At 43.8% G+C, this 23,304-nt stretch overlaps 1 protein-coding gene across 4 annotated transcripts in view; it reads right to left on the bottom strand.

Annotated features, from left to right (window-relative positions):
• Positions 1-23,304, bottom strand: part of SKAP2 (src kinase associated phosphoprotein 2) — a 252,492-nt gene that overhangs the window by 102,439 nt on the left and 126,749 nt on the right. The window lies entirely within an intron of this gene.

Here is a 23,304-nt window from a genome sequence, read left to right as displayed (position 1 = left end):
TATATATATATATATATATATATATATATATATATATATATATATATGTACTGTATATATCAATCTTTTCACACGTGCACAGAAATTAGAGACGAATGAATTAGCGTGGCATTGGTTCATGCCTAATTTGCAGTGAGTCCAACCGTGGGTAATGGCAAATATATTTCTTCACTCGGGTGTGCTTGGTTGTTGCTCGCATGTGTGTGTATAACATGGAAATGCTTGTTTAACACGTCTCTTTTCTAATGGTGCAGCAATGCTCTTTAATACGGTACTTCACATACCTCTAGTTAAACACTACCACGTCATGCACATTATACTACACAAGACCAGAGTGCATCATGTCAGTCCATAGAATGTCTTACACACTACAGTAATGCAGTTATGCACAGTACCAATGTATTGTACTTACTATAATGCTCAAAAAATATAATACCAGAGTCCAATACATGGTGAGAGAGTCCCAATGAATCTTACGTAGTAAACACACCAATATAGCACTGGGGTATTGAATTGAAATTGTATCAGTAAGTCACTAGACTTCTTCTGTGGGGATGGCACAGACACTCTATAAGTGACAAATTACACAAATCGTCAAAAAAAAAAAAATCTACCAATATACAAACTTATCAACATATAAAGTAGCTACCAGCCATTTGTGAAGGATTTCACATTCAATAACAATCATGAAACTTTTGGACAACATCGCTGAACTACAATTAACAGACCGACCGTTTGCCCATTTGTAATTATCCTTCTTATTCTTATTTTCAGATAGCCTACCTTAAAATTGGTTTAAGCTCAGGACTTGGTTTAAACAGGAATCTACTGCATTTTGTAGTGGGAAGGTCCATGACTCCTCAAAACTTTCACAACTTGAAAGAATTCCACAAAAAGTAAGCAAAACTATGTTACTATGCATAGTAATACGAAGGGAAACTCGGGTGGGCGGAATCACGTTTGTCGGTCAACCTTGTGGGGTGAGGCCGTGGTGACACGGGCCAATCATACCTAAATGGGTGTGATTAATGGTGTAATATTACATACAGTCCAACAGTGGCGACAACAAAAAAAACAACTTTTAAAGACAGGTGTGGTTAATGGTGGAATACACTATTGTGTACAGTCCAACAACCAATGGTGCCAGACGTAAGATAATCTTCCATACAAAAGCGAATGAGACGTCTGTTTGTTTGTTTGTTTGTTTGTTTGTTTGTTTGTGACGCTACTCCTCTGAGCTCTCAAGGGTAAATGCACCAAAATTTACAGGAATAATTTTTTTTACGACGATGCACCTCACTAGGGGTCTTAAACATTCACTTTCTCACAATTCAGAACTGATAAACACACGAGCCATCACCACCTGTCGCAATGATCTCCGAGGGGAGGTTCATATATATATATATATATATATATATATATATATATATATATATATATATATATATATATATATATATATATATATATATATGTATTGCTTTACAAAAAGCCCAACATTTTCGGGAGGGGAAGGGTTGAGGTGGGAGGGAAGGAGGGAGGGAAAGGGTGGAGGCAGGAGCGGAAGGGGTAGGGTGGTAGTACGGAGGGAGGGGGTGCGGTAGGAGGTAGGAGGGTAAGTGGTGGGGTGGGAGTCTGGAGAGAGGGTGTGAGCAGGAGGAGACAGGTGAAAGGGTGGGATGAGGAAAGGGTGGGATGAGGAAAGGGGGGAAGGGGTGGGGTGGGTCTGGAGGGAGGGGTGGGGTGGGATGAGGGAGGGGATGGGGTGGGAGGAGGAAGGGGTAGGAGGAGGGAACCAATGTTGCACAGCAATGCCAGGTATCTTTGCTAGTTATCTACAGTGCCTTCAGAAATTATTCACACCCCTCGACTTTTGCAACATTTTGTTGTGTTACAGCCTGTATTTAAAATGGATAAAATTTAATTTTTTGTCACTGATCCACACAAAATATCCCATTATGACAAAGGGAAAACATGTTTTTAGAATTTTATACTAATTATTAAAAATGAAAAGTTTAAATGTCTTGTGTCAATAACTATTCAAGCCCCTGAGTCAATACTTTGGAGAAGCGCCTTTGACAGTGATTACAGCTTCGAGTCTTCTTGGGTATGTCTGCACCAGCTTTGCACATCTGGTTTTGGGGATTTTCTCCCATTCTTCCTTGCAGATTTGCTCAAACTCTGTCAGGTCGAATGGAGGAGGGGGGGGGGGCATCGGTGAACAGCAATCTTCAAGTCTTTCCCCAGATTCTCAATGGGATTTAAGTCTGGGCTTTGGCTGGCCACTCAAGGACTTTCACATTCTTGTTCTGAAGCCATTCTATTATTGATTTGGCTGTATGCTTGAGGTTGTCCTGTTGAAACATAAATCTTCACCGCAGTAGAAGGTCTGTTGCACTCTGAAGCAGGTTCTCCTCAAGGATTTGCCTGCATTTGGCTCCATTCATTGTTCCCACTAGCTTTACAAGTCTTCCAGTCTCTGCCAATGAAAAGCATCCCCATATATATAGCATGATGCTGCCACCACCATACTTAATGGTGGGGATGGTGTTAGATGGGTGATGAGCTGTGCTCGGTTTCTGCCAGATGCCGTGCTTCACACTCAGGCCAAAGAGTTCAATTTTCATCTCATCAGACCACAGAATCTTTTGCCTCGTGCTCTCAGAACCTTTCACGCCTGAAATTTTTGCCTTTGCCTTTTATTCAGAGTATTTTATTCAGTGCCTTTTTGCAAACTCCAGACCTTTTTCTCAAGAGTAGCTTCTGCTGGTCACTCTTCCCTAAAGTCTAGATTTGTGAAGTGCTGCAGAGATTGTTTTCTCTTCTAAGCCAAGGAACTCTGTAGTTCTGTCAGAGTGGTCATTAGGTTCTTGGTCACCTCCCTGACCAAGGTCCTTCTTGCCCAGTTGCTCAGTTTCCTGTTTGAGCAAACTGAGCAACTGGGCAAGAAGGACATTGGTCAGGGAGTGACCAAGAACCTCCAGGACGAGTCTGGGTAATTCCATATTCTTTCCACTTCCTAATGATGGAATTCACTGTGCTCTTGGAAACTTTCACCACTCTAGAAATTGTTTTATACCCTTCCTCAGATTGATGCCTCCTCACAAGTCTATCTCGTTGTTCTACATACAGTTCCTTGGACTTCATGGTCAAGTTTCTGCTCTGACGTGCACTGCAAACTGTGGAACCTTATATAGAAAGGTGTGTTTCTTTCTAAATCATGTCCAATCAATTGAATTGGCCACAGGTGGACTCCAATCAGGTTGTGGAGACATCTCAAGGATGATCAAAGGAAATTGGATGCACCTGAGCTCAATTTGGTGTGTCATAGCAGAGGGGTTGAATATTTATTGAGGCAAGACATTTCAGCTTTTACTTTTTAATTAATTTGTAAACATTTCTAAAAAGATGCTTTCACTTTTCCATTATGGGGTATTTTGTGTAAATCAAGTAGGTAGGTATGGGAGCATGTGCCGGAGCAGCGCGTCGCTGCGTCCACTTTCCGCAGGAACCTCCATCTGGCCATCCCCCAGGAAGATGCCTGGCCCATCCCCATGCCTTTTAAGAACACATAAAACCATCCTGACATCTTTTTCTTTTTTTTTGAACTGTTTAAAAAAAATATATACACATATATATATATATATATATATATATATATATATATATATATATATATATATATATATATTCTATGAAGACCCTTGTTTTCACCACCTATCACCATCCATTAGATGAATGTATTTTAAACAAGTTTTGAGTGCAGGACACCACCTTCATCTTCTTCCTGATCTGGGGTCCTTTGCAGTAATAATAGTAATGCCTACTTTATAGAAACCAATTATTTTTATTGCACATTGTTTACTCTCCCTCTTTGGATTGGAGCTCCTGCTGATTGAGATGTCACCTTCAGAACTAGTCAATTAATTATTTTCAGCGAATGCAGATCTGATCATGATTCAGTTGCAAAGTTATTGGCGAGGCATGGCTGAGGCCAAAGAGATAATCTGATGAAGATGCAGGAAATTAGGTAACATTATGAAGATGTTTTCCACCCCTTGCATTCTCCCCTACCCCTCATCATTACCTGCATCCCTTGTTAATCCGTCTCTATCGATTTCCTCCCTCAACCCTGCTATTGACATTGCCCCTTTCTCTTTCTATTGGTCTTTTTGTTGTGTTGTGTCCTGATCCATTCTGTGTTCTGGCTCTACCATGAGTCTTGACTCTGTTTAAAAAAAAAAAACAATTGTAAAATAATATTTGTGAGTTCTCCCAGAAAGTATTGTGACAGTTCTGGGAACCGAGACCCCCAAGGCAATGACACACCACGTATAGCGGTTCCTGACGTAGTCATTTTCTGATTATTTGTTCCAGATAGGGTTCTTCCCTCATGTTGTGACAAAGTGAATATGTGTTGTGAGGGATAAGTTCGGTTTTTCCCCATTCTTCCCCATTTTCTCCTCTAAACACGAAACTCTCCTCACATGACCAGCACACGCCGAGAGCAGCCTAATTTGCACATGCGGCCACAACCTGTTTGAATCTGCACACCACACCCAAACTGCTATTTCCACCACATCCAAACTGTCATCTTCACCACAATTCTCCCACAATGCCAAGGATAACCACCCTGACTGCTTCAGATACACACCGGACATTATTTTCATTCAAAACACCACCATTCAAGCTTGCCGACCCAGACTTCTACCATAATCCACATCGCTATCACCCAAAGTACATTTGACTCCACAACCTTAACAACCTCATATGTCTCATCACTACCAACTGCCTTCCTACACATTGGGACCATCATCTCACCTTTCTCATGGACACCTTTGGACCATGGTCATACCAAAACTTGACACTATTGCAAAGAGAGCCTTTTACACCAAGTGCAAGTTTGCGCTTGCCGTTCCCTCACGTTCCTCTTACAGCGGGAACCATCCTGCGATCCAGCAAGCCATCTGCACCCTTCACGGGTGTTCAAGTGACAGATGGGGATCGCTGCACATTGGCCCCATGTTGCACCGGGAGCCGATAGGCATGATGCAGTAGTTGGACAGCTGAACGCGGCTGCAGCCCAGCAACCTCGTGGGGAGGGTGACGTCACCATGCGCACCTAGACCAATGGGCATGCCATTCTTGGAGGAAAGAGGGCAGCACATGACCTGTGCATCCAGGAACCACTAAAAAGTTGAGATTGGATCCCAAAAAAGTGGGGATTCATCCTAGATCCCTCCAAACTCCACCCCCCCAGGCCCTTAAGTGTAGACACTGGTCACTGGAACGAGCTTTTCTGCTGGAGAGAATTAGGACATCCACTGGAGCGAGAGTTAGTGGTGGTTGCAGCGAGATGGAGTAATCATTACACAGTTCTTGGATGCTTGCTGCCACAAGAAATGGAATGGAATGCTAAGGAAGCGGACCAAGCGCCAAGCAGTCCGGGGAGCGAGAAGTGAAATCAGCAATCACAGATGATTGGTAGCTCTGATCCTCACATTTTCTTTCTCTCTTTTCTGATTCGTCTACTGTGGGTGCATTAGAGTTATCAGTGCGGGCAAAGCCTGAAGAACCGCTCTTTTTAGAGCGACCACTGACTCGCACCCTATCTTCCTCACTCTATGCACCAACACTGCATCTCACTCGCACCTCCACATCACCCACCCAGGCACCCCATGCTCTTCTTTATCCCCACCCTTACCTTCCCTGAACTTTGGACTCGCATGTGCCTGCATCTATGTGCAGGATAAGTCAAAGGTCACCAACGCCTCCACTTTTCTGATCTCTCTTACGTATCTACCATTCCGAGGAGTGATTCTGATGGCGCCTCTTGTGTTAGTGTAAGCAAGTGTGTATTAGCAAGATACAGCATTTTTTTTTTTTGTCCAGTGATCTGAGGTTGGTGGTACATTGAGCAGCTCGAACATGCATCACACGCAGGACTAAAACATTGAAATTCATCATTGGAGTTACCTCTGCCACCGAAGGTGGACGGAGGTTATGCTTTCACCCCTGTCTGTCTGTTTGTCTGTGAGTAGAATATCTTAAAAAGTTATGAATGGATTTGGACGAAACTTGGTGGACAGATTGGGTGTGTGACAAGGATGAAATTATTACGTTTTGGTGAAGATCCGAATCCAGTCTATCAGTGGATACAAAACGTAAACTGTTCAGCCTGGCAGAGGTATGTACTCTCCCCAGTACTGTTCTAGTTTTACATGAATTATATGGACATGAGCAGACAATGGACAAATACAGTACACATAGCAAATGGAATTTGAACCTAACAGCATTAGGTTAACTCGGTTAATATAGTCAGCTCCTCAGGTAAACCATGTTAGATGGATAACCCTGTTAGAGTTGACAGTTAATTGATGATTGTGGTTGCTTCGTGCTTGGAAACCCATTGGGCTGCAGAGTTATCCACGGCACGTTGGCCTACAGGGCCGGGCATACGGGAGGAACCCGAGTGCTTCCCCTCGTGGTAATCCCCGAACTGTTTAGTGGTTAGCTCTCCCCCCCCCACCTCATATTTCTACCCCTCCCCCCTCCCTCCAATATGTTTTACTACCTTATGTACTCACAGCAACTCTTTCAATGTTCTGCAACCACCATCAGATGCTATGGGAAGGATCACCTTTTAACTTATTTTATCATTTACAGCACATTCCTCAAATTATGTGCACCTGCTTATTCCTGGAATTGCATTCCACACTGTCTGATATCGTTCTTCTCAATCTTACATTGTTCATTTGATGACTATTATATTTACCCACATATTTGTTTAGGGGATCACATGTTTATGATGGTACAAATATATGGCAGAATTTTGCTCCTCCTCCATTATCGACATCATATATACCCATTCCCTTTCCCCTCCTCATACTTGAACATCCTTCCAAACTTCTCCATTCTCTCTCCACACCCCACTTCCATCATTTATCTCTTATCAATCTTCCTTCGATTCTTGTTTTTTTTCTAATTCACTTTTCTTCTGGTGCTCTTATCATCACCCATAATAATATTTTTGTGATTATAATTCTCTATCCAAGATCTAGGCTTTTGGAATAGTGAGGTTGTAAAGGGTGAAAATGCAACATACTAATACGAACAGGAGCACAGTTGGACGCAGCAAGCAAGGGAAAGAACAAACAGGAACACTAGGGGAGAGAGAGGAGTGAAGAAAACAGTACCCTGCAAATAAGATATTGGGTTAGAGAGGATTAATGGTTTTGAAGAAATTTAGGGTATGGATGAGGGATGACAAGAGGTGGTGGTGAACCACGTGCTTTAATCCCTGAAGGGAAGAGTGTGATTGAACTGTCTCCGCAAGGGAATTCCAAAAGGGAATAAAAGAGGAACAAAATAATGAAGAGTGTAGTAAGAGGGGTTTTGGGAGTTAAACCAGCGGAGGTTATTGGAAGAACGCATGCGTCTTTGAGGGGCTGGGGAGGGTCGGAAGGCTGAGAGGGCAGGATGAGCAAACCAGAGGACAGGCAGAAAAAAAAGAGAGGCCATAGACCTGTCGCATTGTGAAAGCAACAGGCCTTTTGCTTTGGCTTCATCATGGGAGATTCCAATAATATTGAGGTTTAGATTTGAAAGATTCCAGGAAAGATAAATGTGAAGCTCAGGCCCCAATAGATTGGGGATAACAGTACTCCAATGAGCTTCGGCTGAAGGCCTTAGGCTGTTAGTAGTTCTGACTTTTCAAGGAATGACTTGGAATGACGGAGGATGCCCACTGTGCAGCTGGCTTTGGAGGCCAGCTTCGCTATATTTTTCAACGAGTAGAAGTCATCAAGGCTGATAATTATGAGACCAACAAGTTCCAGTGAATGAGCCTCTTCCAGTGGCTGACAATGGAATTAGATAGGTGGTGGGTTCATTTGATGATCCTTTCAGGGCAACAGGCTGAAACTGAGATTTTTCTAGGATTTAAAAATGTGTTCCATTTGACAGATTAAAAGCCAATCAGCTACATATTGGCAGAGAACGGTTTAGTTGTTATATGCTTGTCAGTGGGATTGGGTAACTGTACGACAATGTGGAGCGATCTGCAAAAGGAAGAGAGCGTATTCCAGAGCATTGGAGGGGTCGCTTATGTAGATGCGGGAAAAGATTGGGCCGAAGGCACTGCTACGAGTGCTCCACTCAGAGAGAAGAGGAAAAAGTTACATTGACGATAACTGAGGAAGTGAGAGAGGCAGTTATGAAGGAAGCACTGTATGCCACAGGCAGCTAGCTTGGAAAGCGTAGCAGAATGCCAGACATGTCTCGGGTACATCTTGACCTTGTTTTGCTGTTTGAGATTTGGGGGCCTCCGACCATTGTTAAGAGTGAAGTCGAAGCATGTCCAAATCCAGAGGGGAATGAGTGTGACGGAATCCAAACAGGTCAGAGTTTAGGCTGTTTAAAGAAAAAAAGATGACGTCAGCAACAATGATGGATTCCATGACTTAAGCATATGAGCCTATATTAAGTTGTAAATGGTAAGATGTTTCATGTTTGTCTACATTTGCTTACCCTCATCCCTTTCGGAACAGTCATGTGAAAAGCCTCCATCTTGATATTACACTCATAACGATGACACAAAAACTCTACCACAAGCCTTGATGTTTAAATAAATAAATAACACAAAGATACACCCAACATTATGCAAACAAGGTATTTAACCTCACGGTAGAGCCACTTCACCACCTGCCCCTCCTCCCCCCTTTTCTCTCTCCAAAATCCCCTTCTTCCCCAGAGGAGGAATTATAGCTTCACCCCCCCCCCCCCGCTCCCATAGCTGGAAGCGATGCAATGATACATGTATTGCTAGGGATGTGGACATGATTGTCATTAATATAAACAAACTCCAGGCAAGAATCCATAATTGTTATGGAGAGGTATTCACATCTGAATAATGTCGTTATTCTTCTTGTTATTTTAGGTCACTTGTATTATGAATATAACGGGACATCTTGCTTCTGGGTCAGTGACCTTTACCGCAAAGGGCAAGGCAAGTGACCACTCTCGACTTTTCAACTTGACCGAATCAGCTCAGCTGCCAAAATAACTGCTCAATTAAACAGCTATCTCTTCCGTCTCTTCACGACATCAGTGTCCAGGTTGTCCCCTTTCACGTCGAAGTGCCAAGGGAGGCGCACCGCACCATCGAGGGAGTTGGCACCGCACCATCGAGGGAGTTGGCACCGCTGCTCGTAGCACGTTCTAGTGGGACTTATACCGATCTACTGACTCACACGTGCACCTGTGATGGTTTCATTGAATCCATCTGAAGTTGTCATAACTTTACAAATTTTTTGGCCAGTTGGGTTTAATTGAGGCTTTCATGGCAATTTGAAGAGTTGGGGCATGTGGGAATATGAAACTTCTGCAGATGAGAGTTCGGGGGGCAGACAGTAGAGCAAGAGAAAGCAGTCAGTAAGGGGGCGTGTTAAAGGATCATTTTTTATTCCATGCCAAGCCGGCTCGTTCTGGCCCATTTACTTTGGGCCGTGGCCCATTCCCGCTCTCCAGCTGTCCCAGCACTGCTTCACTGCACTCTGTGCATCACAGCGCCATTGTGCCCCCCGGCATCCAGCTCCACCCTCCTCCCCCCCTCCCCAACCCTCTCCTCTCCATCCCTGGAGCCGAAAGGAACTGTGCCTTTGCCTCTGTTTACCTGATCATGACAGTGTGAGGAAACATCGCCATTATTTACAAAACCATTCACCATTGCACCATATGACTGAGAGAAAGCATTTAACATAAACATGTATCAATTGTGGTTGTTGTTTTTTTACTCCTTGATACAAATTTGAAACATAACGTGTGTCACAATTTACCGGGTGAATGCAAACTGTGACTGAAAATCGTTATTTATTTATTTATTTATTTATTTAAAATGCAACATTTGGACACAAAGCCCATTGTTACACATGTATAATGTGTAAGACGATGACGACGTCCAATGGTCGTTTTGTCTTGGTGACTCGACGGGCCGGGCACCTTGATAACCTACAACTTATCGACTTAAATGTGCCCGAGGAATGTCACCAAAGCCAAGTGAAGAAGGTTAAGGTCTTGGATGGGAGACCTTTTCATTTTTTTTTTGTCCAGTGATCTGAGGTTGGTGGTGCATTGAGCAGCTCGAACATGCATCACACGCAGGACTAAAACATTGAAATTCATCATTGGAGTTACCTCTGCCACCGAAGGTGGACGGAGGTTATGCTTTCACCCCTGTCTGTCTGTTTGTCTGTGAGTAGAATATCTTAAAAAGTTATGAATGGATTTGGACGAAACTTGGTGGACAGATTGGGTGTGTGACAAGGATGAAATTATTACGTTTTGGTGAAGATCCGAATCCAGTCTATCAGTGGATACAAAACGTAAACTGTTCAGCCTGGCAGAGGTATGTACTCTCCCCAGTACTGTTCTAGTTTTACATGAATTATATGGACATGAGCAGACAATGGACAAATACAGTACACATAGCAAATGGAATTTGAACCTGAGTTCCACGCATCATGTGCCATGAGTTCAGACGGAGACAGACACTCAAGCAGGTAAACCTTCTCGGAGTAGGTCATGTGATGCCGGGATAGATCAGTCAGTTGTGTGTTGCCACCTGAGCAGTCAATTATGATGAATTCGTTTCCTTTTGGATTCTAACCCAACTAAAAGTGCCTGCCTGGTGCAGCGCCAACAGGAGGCGATGCATCTCGGAGGCCACCGTTTTTTGGATGAGGATGTGGAACCGGGCGTACTTTCAACATTTAGGTTTTGGATGTCAAATATTCCATTGTCTCTGGAAATGAGTATGCCATTGTGAGTGAGTATGGTCAAAATTTAGTGCTGAAAGATTCAATTGCAAATGTAATTCATTCCAGAATCACTGCTCACCTCCACTCATTCATTCATCTTTATTCGTGCTTGTGGAACCAACTTCCACATCTTCATCAATGTCATGCTTCCCTCTATATCATTAACACAGCTGTTCACAATCATTTCGACTCTTGCCCCCATTCATACCCATTATATTTTCCACCCCTGGTAACCCCCACCCCAACGTCACCTCCTTCAAAATTTCCAGTTTTTCCTTCCTGAGAGTTTGCTTCTGAATCCATCTTGTCCTCCCCTACCCCTCATTCATCATTTGTCCAAGTCTCCCTCCACATTGTCACGAACACCTGCCCCCTTCATCATAATGTGTCACTAATACAAGTCACTTCATCATGTCATTAACACCAGTCACTAACACCTGCCCCTTCCTTCATCATAACAACCACGCTGCTCTCAGGACCTAAAAGCATTATTAAAGTCCCCCAACATTTTGACTGCTCCGAGGAGATTGTGATTTACAGAATCATGTGCACTCTCTATAAGAAGATCTACATCGGTGAAAGCAGCTGAAGAGCGAGCGATCACTTCTGTGAACATTTACTTAATGTAAGAACCAATAGCACAGGGTCCAGAGACAATTTCCGGACGTTCGTTCAGTCATGTGGCAGTCTCCAGTATATTTCTTGCCATTTCAGTGACAGTGGTAAACACAAAGAGCAAATCCTTATCTTCAGGATCAACGAGCCCTTTTCATTCACTTCAACCTCCTGTCTCTTCCAGCTTTTCATATATACTGTAAAAATCGAAATAATTGGAGTGCGACGAGCACTCCCTCAATTTCCAATGGATATAAAGTCCGACACCAAAGCGTCACCTCCAATCTCGAGGCCTCAGACCAGTGACTCTGTCAAATAGACAACGATTACATGCTCAACATCAGTTAAACATCAAACGGAGCTGCATACCTGGATTTTAGGCATATTTGCCCTTATCAGGATGGCACAAAGATAAATAGCTAACCAATGATGACCACACTCATCGTTTAAACATCAGACACGTCCTGGCTATTATGGTGAGCATCGCCGCAGATTATGTATCACAAGGTAAAACCACATAATGCGCAAAGAACAACCATCCATCTGTCACCAAGACGATTGTTCCCACTAATGCAAACCATTAAACAGAAGGCACATGGTGTGATCAGTGGGTAAATCAAAATATGAGGAGTGGGACAAGCACTCTCCCAATCTCCAATGGACATAAAGTCCTCCACTGCTGAATGTGGTCGTCATTGGTTAGATATTTATTGGTATGCTATCCTGATGAAGGCAAAGAAGCCCCAAATCCAGAGAGGTGACTCCGTTTGATATTTATCTGATGTTGACCATGTAATCTTTGTCTATTTGACAGAGTCGCCGGGCTGAGGCCTCCAGATTGGAGGTGATGCTTTGGTATATATCGATCTATCTCTCTCTCTCTGCTTCATTTTATCCCTCATACCTCTCCTCACTCTCCTGCCTTCCTTCTCTCTCCTCTTCCCCATTTTCATGCATCTTTATATTTTACTAGATGGCCCGTGAACCCGTTGGGTTCCCGTTGTGACAGCGGTTGATAAAAAAAATTCAAAAAAACAAAAAGATAGCTCCAGCGAACTATACCACTGAGGTCATTTGCATTGATCAAATAATCCCGAAAAGTACTTGACTGAATCGGGAATTGATTTTTTAATATTTTTTTCGTTGCCCGATTTGAACGAAACTTGATATTGCACGTCAATGTGAAAAAAAAAAAAAACGGAGAAAAGAAAGTCGAAGAAATTATTGTGCGTAATCTTCTAAACACAATTTTATTTATTAATGAACATGGAAGTATTAGATCAAAATGGCGGTTTATTTTATGCTTAAAAATAAATTGTTCTTTGTCTATACTAAATGTTTGAGATTTTAAAATAAATCATTTCAAGAAAGAAAGAAAAAAAGATAGCTCCAGAGAACTATACCACTGAGGTTTGCATTGATCAAATACTCCCGAAGAGTACTTGACTGAATGGGGAATTTATTTTTTAATAATTTTTTGTTGCCCCATTTGAACAAAACTTGATACTGCACACCGCAGGAGAATGGTGAGTAAGGTGGCCCTAAAATTTTTGCGCTATCGTGTACCGTTTTGGCTGTATTTCGGGAACATGCATACATACACACATACATACATACAAGATGAGAGTTTTAGTAATATACGAGATTACCCATGAACCCATTGGGTTCCCGTTGTGACAGCGGTTGATTTAAAAAAATCATTTCAAAAAAAAAAGAAAAAAGAAAAAAAAGATAGCTCCAGCAAACTATACCGCTGAGGTTGTTTGCAATGATCAAATTCTCCCGAAGAGTACTTGACTGAATGGGGAATTGATTTTTTAATAATTTTTTTTGTTGCCCGATTTGAACAAAACTTGATACTGCACACAGCAGGAGAATGGTGAGTAAGGTGGCACTAAAAATTTTGCACTATCTTGTACCGTTTTGGCTGTATTTCGGGAAGATACATCCATACATAGAAGATGAGTTTTAGTAATAATACATAAATATATATATATATATATATATATATATATATATATATATATATATATATTAGATAGATTACTTGGTTTTTAATTTTCCATTTTTACTTGCAGCATTTTAAAAATTGTTTCAGTTTATTTATCTAATGTCCTGTCAATTCTTCGTTTCTCCTCCCCTCTCCCCTATTATTTTGATTTTTCTCCCAATCCCAGTCCCCTTGATTTTTAACCCCTGATACATGACCTGCTTCGACTCATTCCAACCCAATAATTAATCTATATCTCTAATATATATATATATATATATATATATATATATATATATATATATATATATATATATATATATATATATATATATCTCTCTCTCTCTCTCTCTCTCTCTCTCTCTCTCTCTCTCTCTCTCTCTCTCTCTCTTTGTATGTATGTATGTATGTATGTATGTATATATATATATATATATATATATATATATATATATATATATATATATATATCGAATGGTTCACGACTGGAACATTAACTTTTCCTCGTTTCCCAAGGTGGTGAGCATACCTCAATCAACATCTTGTGGATTTCAGGCAGTTCGACGGACACTATTCTCGATGAGTAAGACTACTTCTTCACTCAGCATCCTTAGATTGGTGAGATTAAATTAGTGCACACAAGCCAAGTAAAGTGATAAAGTTCATTGAATCTGGATAACACACAGGTACATGATGGACTAAACGGCCTCCTGTGATAGTGTCTTTGATAGTAATATATATCATCCACAGCAGGACAATTTTAGACCGACGTGGGTCCACCAATGACGTGGTTGGGCTTTAGTTCCACCCTTGTAACGCCTTGCATAACAACGATGCAAGCTAATGTGTTATTATGCCGCTCATCCGAATGCATGAAGATGCTTGACCCTTAGCCCAACCTAATTAACAAGAGATTTGGAATAATTAACGCCCACAAGCAACAACAAGCAGACTGGAGAGCTGAAGGACGGTGTTCTCCTCGATGCAGTCCCTCTCGCAGGCTTTTGACCAGAACTTTTTTTTGATCAAACGAAATTTCAAAGGAATCAATTAAATAGAGTTGTCACAGATATGTCAGACAGGAAATGATCAGTAGAAGTTAGTCATTGTAGTGTATAATCCACAAGGTACTCGTATGTATTGCTCATCAATTCCAAATGTCACTCCTTCCTACCAACAATCAGTATACTTGGTGTGCGAGTCGAAGGTCATTAGAGCTGCTGGGTGAATCGAAAAGGCCGAAATAATGGGACTAATTTGGTGACGTCATTTTGGGATTGCAATACTGCCCCAGGGTTATGTTGTATGACATCACAAAAGTATCAATTTCTCCATTACATTCGGTAAGAAAACTACATCCGATAATGTTGGACTTTGAATTAGTTCTCCCAGGACATTATTCAGATATTTCAGCGTTTTTGTACTTCGAGAACCGATAGTATAAATGGGATTAAATGAAGGCAGAGATAAGTTGACGGCATCATGCATTGGTTGTTGAGTTTACAGAAACTCCAGTGAGGAAATGAAATGGGAAGCAAACCGTCCACCCGAATGGGAATCATTTCCGTTCATTTTAATGTTTCACGAGATGCTCCTGAAGCCGTTTTATCAAAACACGAGCAATCTGTGCCCAATATTACCGGTAGAGGGTGCACTCGGCTTACTCTTGACTGTTGTCCTCTTCATGTCACCGGTTTTCGAGGGTCAGGTAATGCTGCTCCTGCTTGAGCAGGTTTGACTCGCGTAAAACCATTACACGAAGTGCCAGGGCTAATATGAGATCACATTCGGTATAAAGACCACCTTTGCGTAGCTGTCACTATCGCCAGCCAGAGGGAGTGCCAGAGGGAGTACTGGAGTTGCATGGAGAGTACAAACTGTTCGGCACACTTTGATGGCATCAGGAAGTTTGCTTGACGTCACAGGGAATGCTGCGATTGGGTGGTTACATGTAGAAAAATCTTGTACAATGAGCTCTAAAATGAATTTAATGTGCAACTCCAATGGCATTGAATAATTAATCCTCCTTTCAAAAAAAAAAATATTAACTTGCTACTTTGGTGAAATCATGGCTGCATGACAAAAGTTAGTGCCAGTTACATTGTCGAACTTTTATACTATATATTTTTTTACTTGTATAGGGATATGGAAAAAGAAGGGAAAGATTTCGAGGATATTGGAGAGAAGGGAGCAAAATCATGGGAATGTACAAATGAGAAGGGGAGGATACAGGGGATGAGGGAGAAGCAAAGCAAAGCAAAGCATGGGGATTTTTGCCATATTGTGCACGTAATAAAGAGATGGCTCCTTGTCATTCCCTATCAAAAGGCTGAGATCCAGGACCAACGTTACTCATCACCTGAGACGGGTTGGTGACCTTTCAGTCTAATAAGGTCTTTCATCCCTTGTGCTTACATCCGTTTGCTACTCCTCAGCCCTATTCCCAGGACGAACACGTTCATGCAGTCACCGCCTCATTGTTAACCTACCAAAGTTCAGACGTCACTCACATCTGTACCCCTTTAGGGTCTTTCTCTCACCTGTGCACTGTCTGTCCAATCAAGCTCTTCCCTCCAGTCTTTGAAGATTACAGCTCACGACCGTCTCAGGTCATCTCCCATTCATACCCGTGGATTTGTGACTCCAGCTAACCTTCACCCATTCCATCATACTAAAATATGCCACTTCGATGTGTGTATGTATGTGTGTATGTATGAACCCGTCGGTTGTTGAAATAACATCAGGTGGAGTGGACTCAGCCTGTCATCCTTCCGAGGTCGGCAAAATGAGTACCAGTGAACTGGTAATAGGGGCATTGCATCAGTGGTTTCCCCATACTCGGTAGCAGTCGCGATACGCTATTGTTCATAGCCAGTTGAAAGCATGAAATCTTGCAACAACAATAAGTGAAAGAATGACAATTAAAAAAAAAACATATGTATGTACAGTGCCTCTAGAAAGTCTACACCCCCTTCACAATTTTCACCTTTTGTTGCTTTATAGCCTGGAATTAAATTGCATTAAATGAGACTTTTTCCACCTTTATTTACACTTCGTAACCTACAACTTCCAAGTGAAAACCAAATTCTACAAATTTCATAAACTTAATTAAAAATACAAAACGAGAATACCTTGGGGGGTTAAGTGTCCACCCCCTTATAATAAGTAAATTAGCTCAGGTGTAAGCAATAACCTTCAAAATCACACACCAAGTTAATTGGCCTCCACCTGTCTTAAATTGTCGTGATTCTGATTATTTCAGAATAAAATCAGCTGTTCCTGGAGGTTTTCTCTGCTGGGTAGTGCATTTCACAGCAAAAGCTCAACCACGAACACCAAGGAGCTTTCAAAAGATCTCTGGGATAAAGTTGTGGCAAGGAACAGATCAGGGGATGGGTATAAAAATATTTCAAAGCCCCTGAATATCCCTTGGAGCACAATCAAGGCAATCGATAAGAAGTGGAAGGCGTATGGTACCACCAAGAGTCAGGTCAGGCTGTACCTCCAAATTGAATGACCAAGCAAGGAGGAGACTGATCAGAGAGGCCATCAAGAGGCCAATGGTGACTTTGAAAGAGCTATAGGCCTTTATGGCAAAGACTGGTCACTATGTGCATGTGACAACAATCTCCCAAGCACTCCACAAGTCTGGCCTGTATGGTAGGGCAGCATGAAGGAAGCCATTACTGAAAAAACCCACTTTGAGTCTGGTTTCAGGGATGCAAAAAAACACTCCAGAGATTCTGAAGCCATGTGGCAAAAAGTTTTGTGGTCATAAGTCACCAAGATGGAACTTTTTGGCCGAAATACAAAACGTTGCATTTCGGCACAAACCCAACACAGCACATCTCCCAAAGAACACCATCCCCACTGTGAAGCATGGTGGTGGCGGCAGCATAATATTATGGGGATGTTTCTCATCAGCAGGGACTGGGACACTTGTCAGGATGGAAGGGAAAATGTATAGAACAAAATACAGCAAAATCCCAGAGGAAAACCTGATGCCCTTTGCAAGAAAGCTCAAATTGGAACGGAAGTTCACCTTTCAGCATGACAATGATCCGAATCACACAGTGAAAGCTACACTCGCTTTGCGAAGGAACAAAAAGATAAATGTCCTTGAGTGGCCCAGTCAGAGCCCCAACCAAAATCCAATCGAATATCTGTGGCATGACTGGAAGATTGCTGTCCATCAACGCTCCCCATGCAACTTTACTGAGCTTGAACAGTATTGTATAGAAGAATGGGCAAATATTGCCCAATCAAGGTGTGCAAAGTTGGAAGAGACCTATCCCAACAGACTCAGAGCTGTCAGGCCAAGGCAGGTCTGGGAGCATGCGCCGGAGCAGCGTGTCGCTGCATCCACTTTCTGCCGGTACTCCAGGAGTCTCCATTTGGCCAGCCCCCAGGCAGATGTATGGCCCATCCCCATGTCATTGAGATGCTGATCAACTTGCTGCAACCACGAGGCATGTGGTTGGCCCATTGGCCTCCTCTACTCACGAGACTCCCTCGCTGGGAGAATCTGGTGAGCAGGATCAGTGTCAGGAAAGTGAGCCACATGTCCATACAGTTGCAGCTGACGCTCACTGACTATGCAGGTAACAAATCTCATTTGAGTCTCTCTCAGCAACCATGAGTTGGACACAAAGTACGACCAGCGATAGCCAGGGATTCTCTGAAGAGACCTGGTACCAAAGGAATTAGGTCTTCATCTCAGATCCCTGGTCAGAGTCCAAGTCTCACATCCACAGAGCAAGACAGGCCAAGGGCATCCGGTTCCGGTTTTGGAGCGGTGAGAGGTCTCCTTCGGGGCTCCCTGCTGACGTTCTCAAAGTTAAGTTTCCGGTTGTTATTTGTCCCATTTTAACTGTTTAATTTTCTCACCTACATGTTACTGTGTGTTCCTAGTTCGGTTTTGTTTCAAAAGTCGTGCTATTTTGTGAGTATTTTTGTCGACGTTCTTACCTGGTGTTTGAGGCCTAGGCCTAGGCTTGAGACCTACCGGTTCCACTCGGTGTTCGATCGTTTTTTTTTTTTGTTTGTTTGTTTGTTTTTTCTCCCCATTACCTTCATTTTCTATCCTCCCAATTACCTTAAATTTTCATCCTCCCCACTTTCCAAACATCCCCCATTCTCCCAACTAATCTCTTTCTTATCTCAAAAAATATAAAAATAAAAAAAATATATATATATATACCCAACAACACCTTCTCCCGATTCTGCTTCTTCTTCTTCCTATTAGCTTCCTCCTCGTCTTCTTCCTCGATTTTTTTTTTACACTTCCATGACCTAATCTGTTGAACTCTCTCATACATTAATATTAACAACAAAAACGATCTTATAATGCTTCATCTTCCTCTCTCACACATGTGGTACTCCTTACTGTTTCACAATGCACTACTCTTCTGCTATTTTAACAGACTGCTCTCATTTCGAGCTCTCCTTCATTCCTTGCCTAAAAAATCCAACTATTACAGCGCTTCTTCTCTCCATTCTCTGAATTCGCCTTCATTGCATCCATCAAGAATTGTGTTAAATCGCATCTCTGACCTAAAACTTTTAAAAACCACAGTTTGCCATGGATGCTCGCTTTCCATCAACCATTCTTTTTTTCCAACTTCAGTGCCAACTCACCCCCTCACCCCTCACTCTCACTCTCAAAGCAACCATCCCACTCTTCTCCCTCCAAGCCTCCCTCTCACCTCTCTCAAAAATTCCCCCTCACCTTTCTCCCACCTTTCAGCCCCCTCACTCTTCCTTCTCCAAGTTGCCCCCCTCTCATCCACCAACCTGCCTCCCTCTACTGCCTTCTCACCTCCATCTCTTCACTCCACCTCCTCAAATCCTCAACTGCCTTCTTCCTTGTCTCTTGTCCCCCTCTCCCCCAGCACCACAGAGCCTTTTCTCCTCCTCATTTGGCCCCCTCCCCTCGCTATTCGGCAATACCCCACACTCTTTCAGCAACCCTCCTTACCTCCCCCCCTCGTCCCTTGTCCGACCCTCCCCCTCCCCCTCCACCTCCTGCACCCAAAGCCTCCTCCCCTACCTCTTCATTAAAAGTGTGGACCTCAAATATCCGGGGCCTTCGCTCAAACCTTTCAGATCTTTCCTTACAGGTTGCTACTGACAAACCAGACATTATCTGCCTAACAGAAACTTTCCTCTCCCAAGACGTGTCTGACTCCCAAGTATCTCTCCCTGGTTACTCCCTCTTACGGTATGACAGACCTGAGCCTCGTCCTGGTGGAGGTGTTGCTCTCTTCATCAAAGACTCTATTCCTCACTCTCCATGCACTGCTCTCACTCCCCCACACCCCCAGGAATACTTCTGGCTTCGGCTTCTCCTCCACTCCCACCTCATGTTTATATGTGTACTGTACCGTCCACCGAACAGGGATGACTCCATCTACACTTCACTATCCGAAAACATGGACCGTCTTCTATCTTCTCATCCAAACTCTCTCTTCCTCTTATGTGGTGACTTCAATTGTCATCACGCCAGTTGGCTAGGTGTGGGTACCTCTCTCACCTGCCATGGCACCTCAGCAAAAGCTTTCTGCGACTCATTGGGACTGACTCAATCGGTCAACTTCCCGACCCGGATCTCAACCAATGGTACTCCATCTCTTCTAGATCTGATTTTGACAAATTTCCCTGAAAATATCTGCTGCTCTTCCTTCGCTCCAATTGGTTCTTCTGACCACGTCCTTGTTAAAGTGGACATCTCTCTGGCTGTTATCAGAGAACCACCTCACCTCCGTCGAGTCTGACATTTCACTCAAGCCGACTGGCAGGGTCTCCGAGCAGCCATCAAACTTACAGACTGGTCTCCTATCACTACTTTCTCAAACATCAACTCATCCTGGGAATTCTTTCAAAGAAACTTGCTCTCCCTCATGCACAGATTTATCCCCTCTCGTGTTCAGTTGTCTTACCCTTCCTCCCGCCCTTGGTTTACTGAAGCTTGTGGCGAGGCAGTTGTCCTGAAACAACTTGCCTTTGCCTCATGGAAAGCAAACCCAACTGAGGGCAATCTCAGTTCTTTCCACAAAGCTCGGAACAAGTGTGTATCTACCCTCAGGAGAGCCAGAAAAAAACATCTTTCTCATCTCAAGTCTGAACTCTCAAACCTCTCTCCTTCCTCAAAATCCTGGTGGCGTTTAATCAAATCTTTTTCTGGTGTATGTTCCCCCTCCATCCCCTCCCTTACCTCAAATGGCCGCACTGCTGATTCCACATGTGATAAAGCTGAATGTCTAAACTTGGTGTTTGCAGCTAAATCTTGTGTCCTAAACCCATCACTATCTCGACACATTTTACCCAGTCGCACCCAACTGTCCCTGGACTCTGTATCCTTTTCTCCTGACAAGGTGGAGAGCTTGCTTTCAAACCTCGAGTCAGATTCTGCAACCGGTCCAGACGGCATCAGCCCACGTGTCCTCAAAGCCTGCTCTTCTGCTCTTGCTCACCCTCTCTCTGTTCTATTCACCCTCTCATTTGCCCAAGGTCATCTGCCATCTGCTTGGAAATCTGCTAACATCACTGCCCTGCATAAAAAAGGTGCAAAAACAGATGCCTGTAACTACAGACCAATCAGCCTTCTCCCAATCATCAGCAAGGTGATGGAATCCATCATCGCTTCAGACATGAAATCCTTCCTCTTGATTTCCAATCATCAATTTGGTTTCAGACCAGGTCACTCTACCCTGGATATGCTGCTTCTGCTCTCCCATCAATGGATGGAGGTCCTCAATGCCAGACAGGAAATCCGAGCCGTATCCCTGGACATATCACGTGCTTTTGACACAGTTAGGCACCCTGCCCTACTCACCAAACTCTCTTCCCATGGTATTCAAGGCCATCTCCACTCATGGCTCGCAGACTTCCTCTCCTGTCGCAGTCAACGTATGGCCCTAAATGGAGTTCTTTCATCCCCTCTTCCTGTGCAGGCTGGAGTTCCTCAAGGTAGCATTCTGGGCCCTGTTCTTTTTCTGGTTTTCATCAATGATCTCTCGGACTCAATGGAAAATCCTCTATTTCTCTTTGCCGACGACTCCACCCTCTGCCGTACCATCTGTCATCCCTCAGACCGGCAAGCAGCAGCTTCTTCGCTCACTGCAGATCTGGATAAAATCACAAACTGGTCCAATACGTGGAACATGTCTTTCAATCCAGACAAATCTCACACTCTCACTATGTCTCTTCGAAAGGACCGTTTACAAAACCCCCCCATCCACTTTCTCAACAATCCTCTGGAAGAAGTCTTTTCTTTCAAGCTTCTGGGTCTCACTATCTGCCATGACCTTTCCTGGGAAAGTCACATTTCCAACCTCGCCTCAAAAGCCAGTCGCCGACTGGGAATCCTCCGTCGTGCAAAGTCCTTCCTCGGCCCTCTTGAGCTCCTGACCACTTACAAAGCTTTTGTCCGTAGCCTGATGGAGTACTGCTCTCCCCTCTGGGCTGGTGCTCCTGCCTCCCACCTTTCTCGGCTTCACGCTGTCGAAACCAGGGCATTTAAGATCATCGGCATCTCCCTCAATGAAGCTGAGTCTTTGGGCCTCTCACTCAATCACCGCAGGTTGGTCGGTGGTCTTTCTGTCTTCTACCGACTCCTCTCCAGCCTTGCCCCCCCTGCTCTCTCTGCGATTTGTCCCCACCACATTTCCACAGGGCGCTCAAGGTCCGCCAACAACCCCCTTCTGGTAAAACTACCAAAATCACGAATCACTGCTCATCTTCACTCTTTCATTCCTCTTTTTTTCCCGCCTTTGGAATAAACTCCCTCACTCTATTCTTTCCCATTCTTCCCTCCAGGCGTTCAAAACAGCTGTTCACCACCACCTCTTATCTTCCCCCATCCAAATCCTCGATCTTTTCTACCCCCGATAATCCACCCAAGCCCACTTCCTTCAATTCTCCTGCTTTCCTTCCTGAAAGTCCCTGTAATGTCCATCTTCTCTTCGCCATGTTCCCCGTCCCATCCCCATCCCTCTCCCTTCCACAGTTCACCTAATGTGTCTGTTCCCCACTGTTTTGTCCCTTCCACTCCCGCCCCTCTATCTCATGCATCCTTGCTGTGAGTTGTGTGTTAGCTCTCATACGAGCCTCGACCAAGGTATACAAAAAAAAAGAAAAAAAAAAGACGAGAAGCACCAATGACCTGAAGACTCAGACTGTCGTCCTCCAGCACAGGTACCGACAACGTCACACCCCATGATCCAGTGAATATATGACTCCCCAGGTGAGACCCAAATGTCTATTAACCTCTGGCTCACAGCCAGCAGAGACATGAATATCACTGTCAAGGTAAGTGAATGAATATTCTCTCCCCTCTCCCTCCCCCTCTCCCTCTCCCCTTCTCCCTCCGCCTCTCTCTTAACCTATCCCCTCCCCCTCCCCCTCGCCCCCACCCCTCCCCTCCCCCTCAACCTGTCCCTCCCTCTCCCCTCTCCCTGTCCCCGCCTCTCCCTCTCCCCTCCCCCGCCCCTCCCTCTCCCCTCCCCCCGCCCCTCCCTCTCCCCTCCCCCTCTTCCTTGTCCTCTGAGGGTGGGGAGACGACCCGGACAAAAGCCAAAGTAAAGTATGCATATTAGTCAAGGTCAAATTTGTATTATTAATGTCAAACGAAATCATTTATTATACGATGCTACCAGAATGTTTATAAGGGAGCGGGGGTGGGAAAGGGGGGTGGGGTGTACACATTGCATAGTGCCAGGTATTTCACCGACACTATCATTCGCTCCTGGAGGGAATGGTATTCACGGGTTCTCTAAAATGACCTTCATACGCACGTCCAACGTCCCTGTCTGCCCTCCTCTAGGAGTTGAAACCCTTTCAAATTCTGGCGTTTTTACTCTTCCATGAGCCTTGAGCTTATTT

The sequence above is a fragment of the Eptatretus burgeri genome, chromosome 13 (genome assembly GCF_056783735.1).
Source record: "Eptatretus burgeri isolate ZD-2024b chromosome 13, Ebu_testis_v1, whole genome shotgun sequence".
Taxonomy (NCBI): domain Eukaryota; kingdom Metazoa; phylum Chordata; class Myxini; order Myxiniformes; family Myxinidae; genus Eptatretus; species Eptatretus burgeri.
The sequence above is the reverse complement of the archived record's forward strand: the minus strand, read 5'-3'. Positions and strand labels throughout refer to the sequence as shown.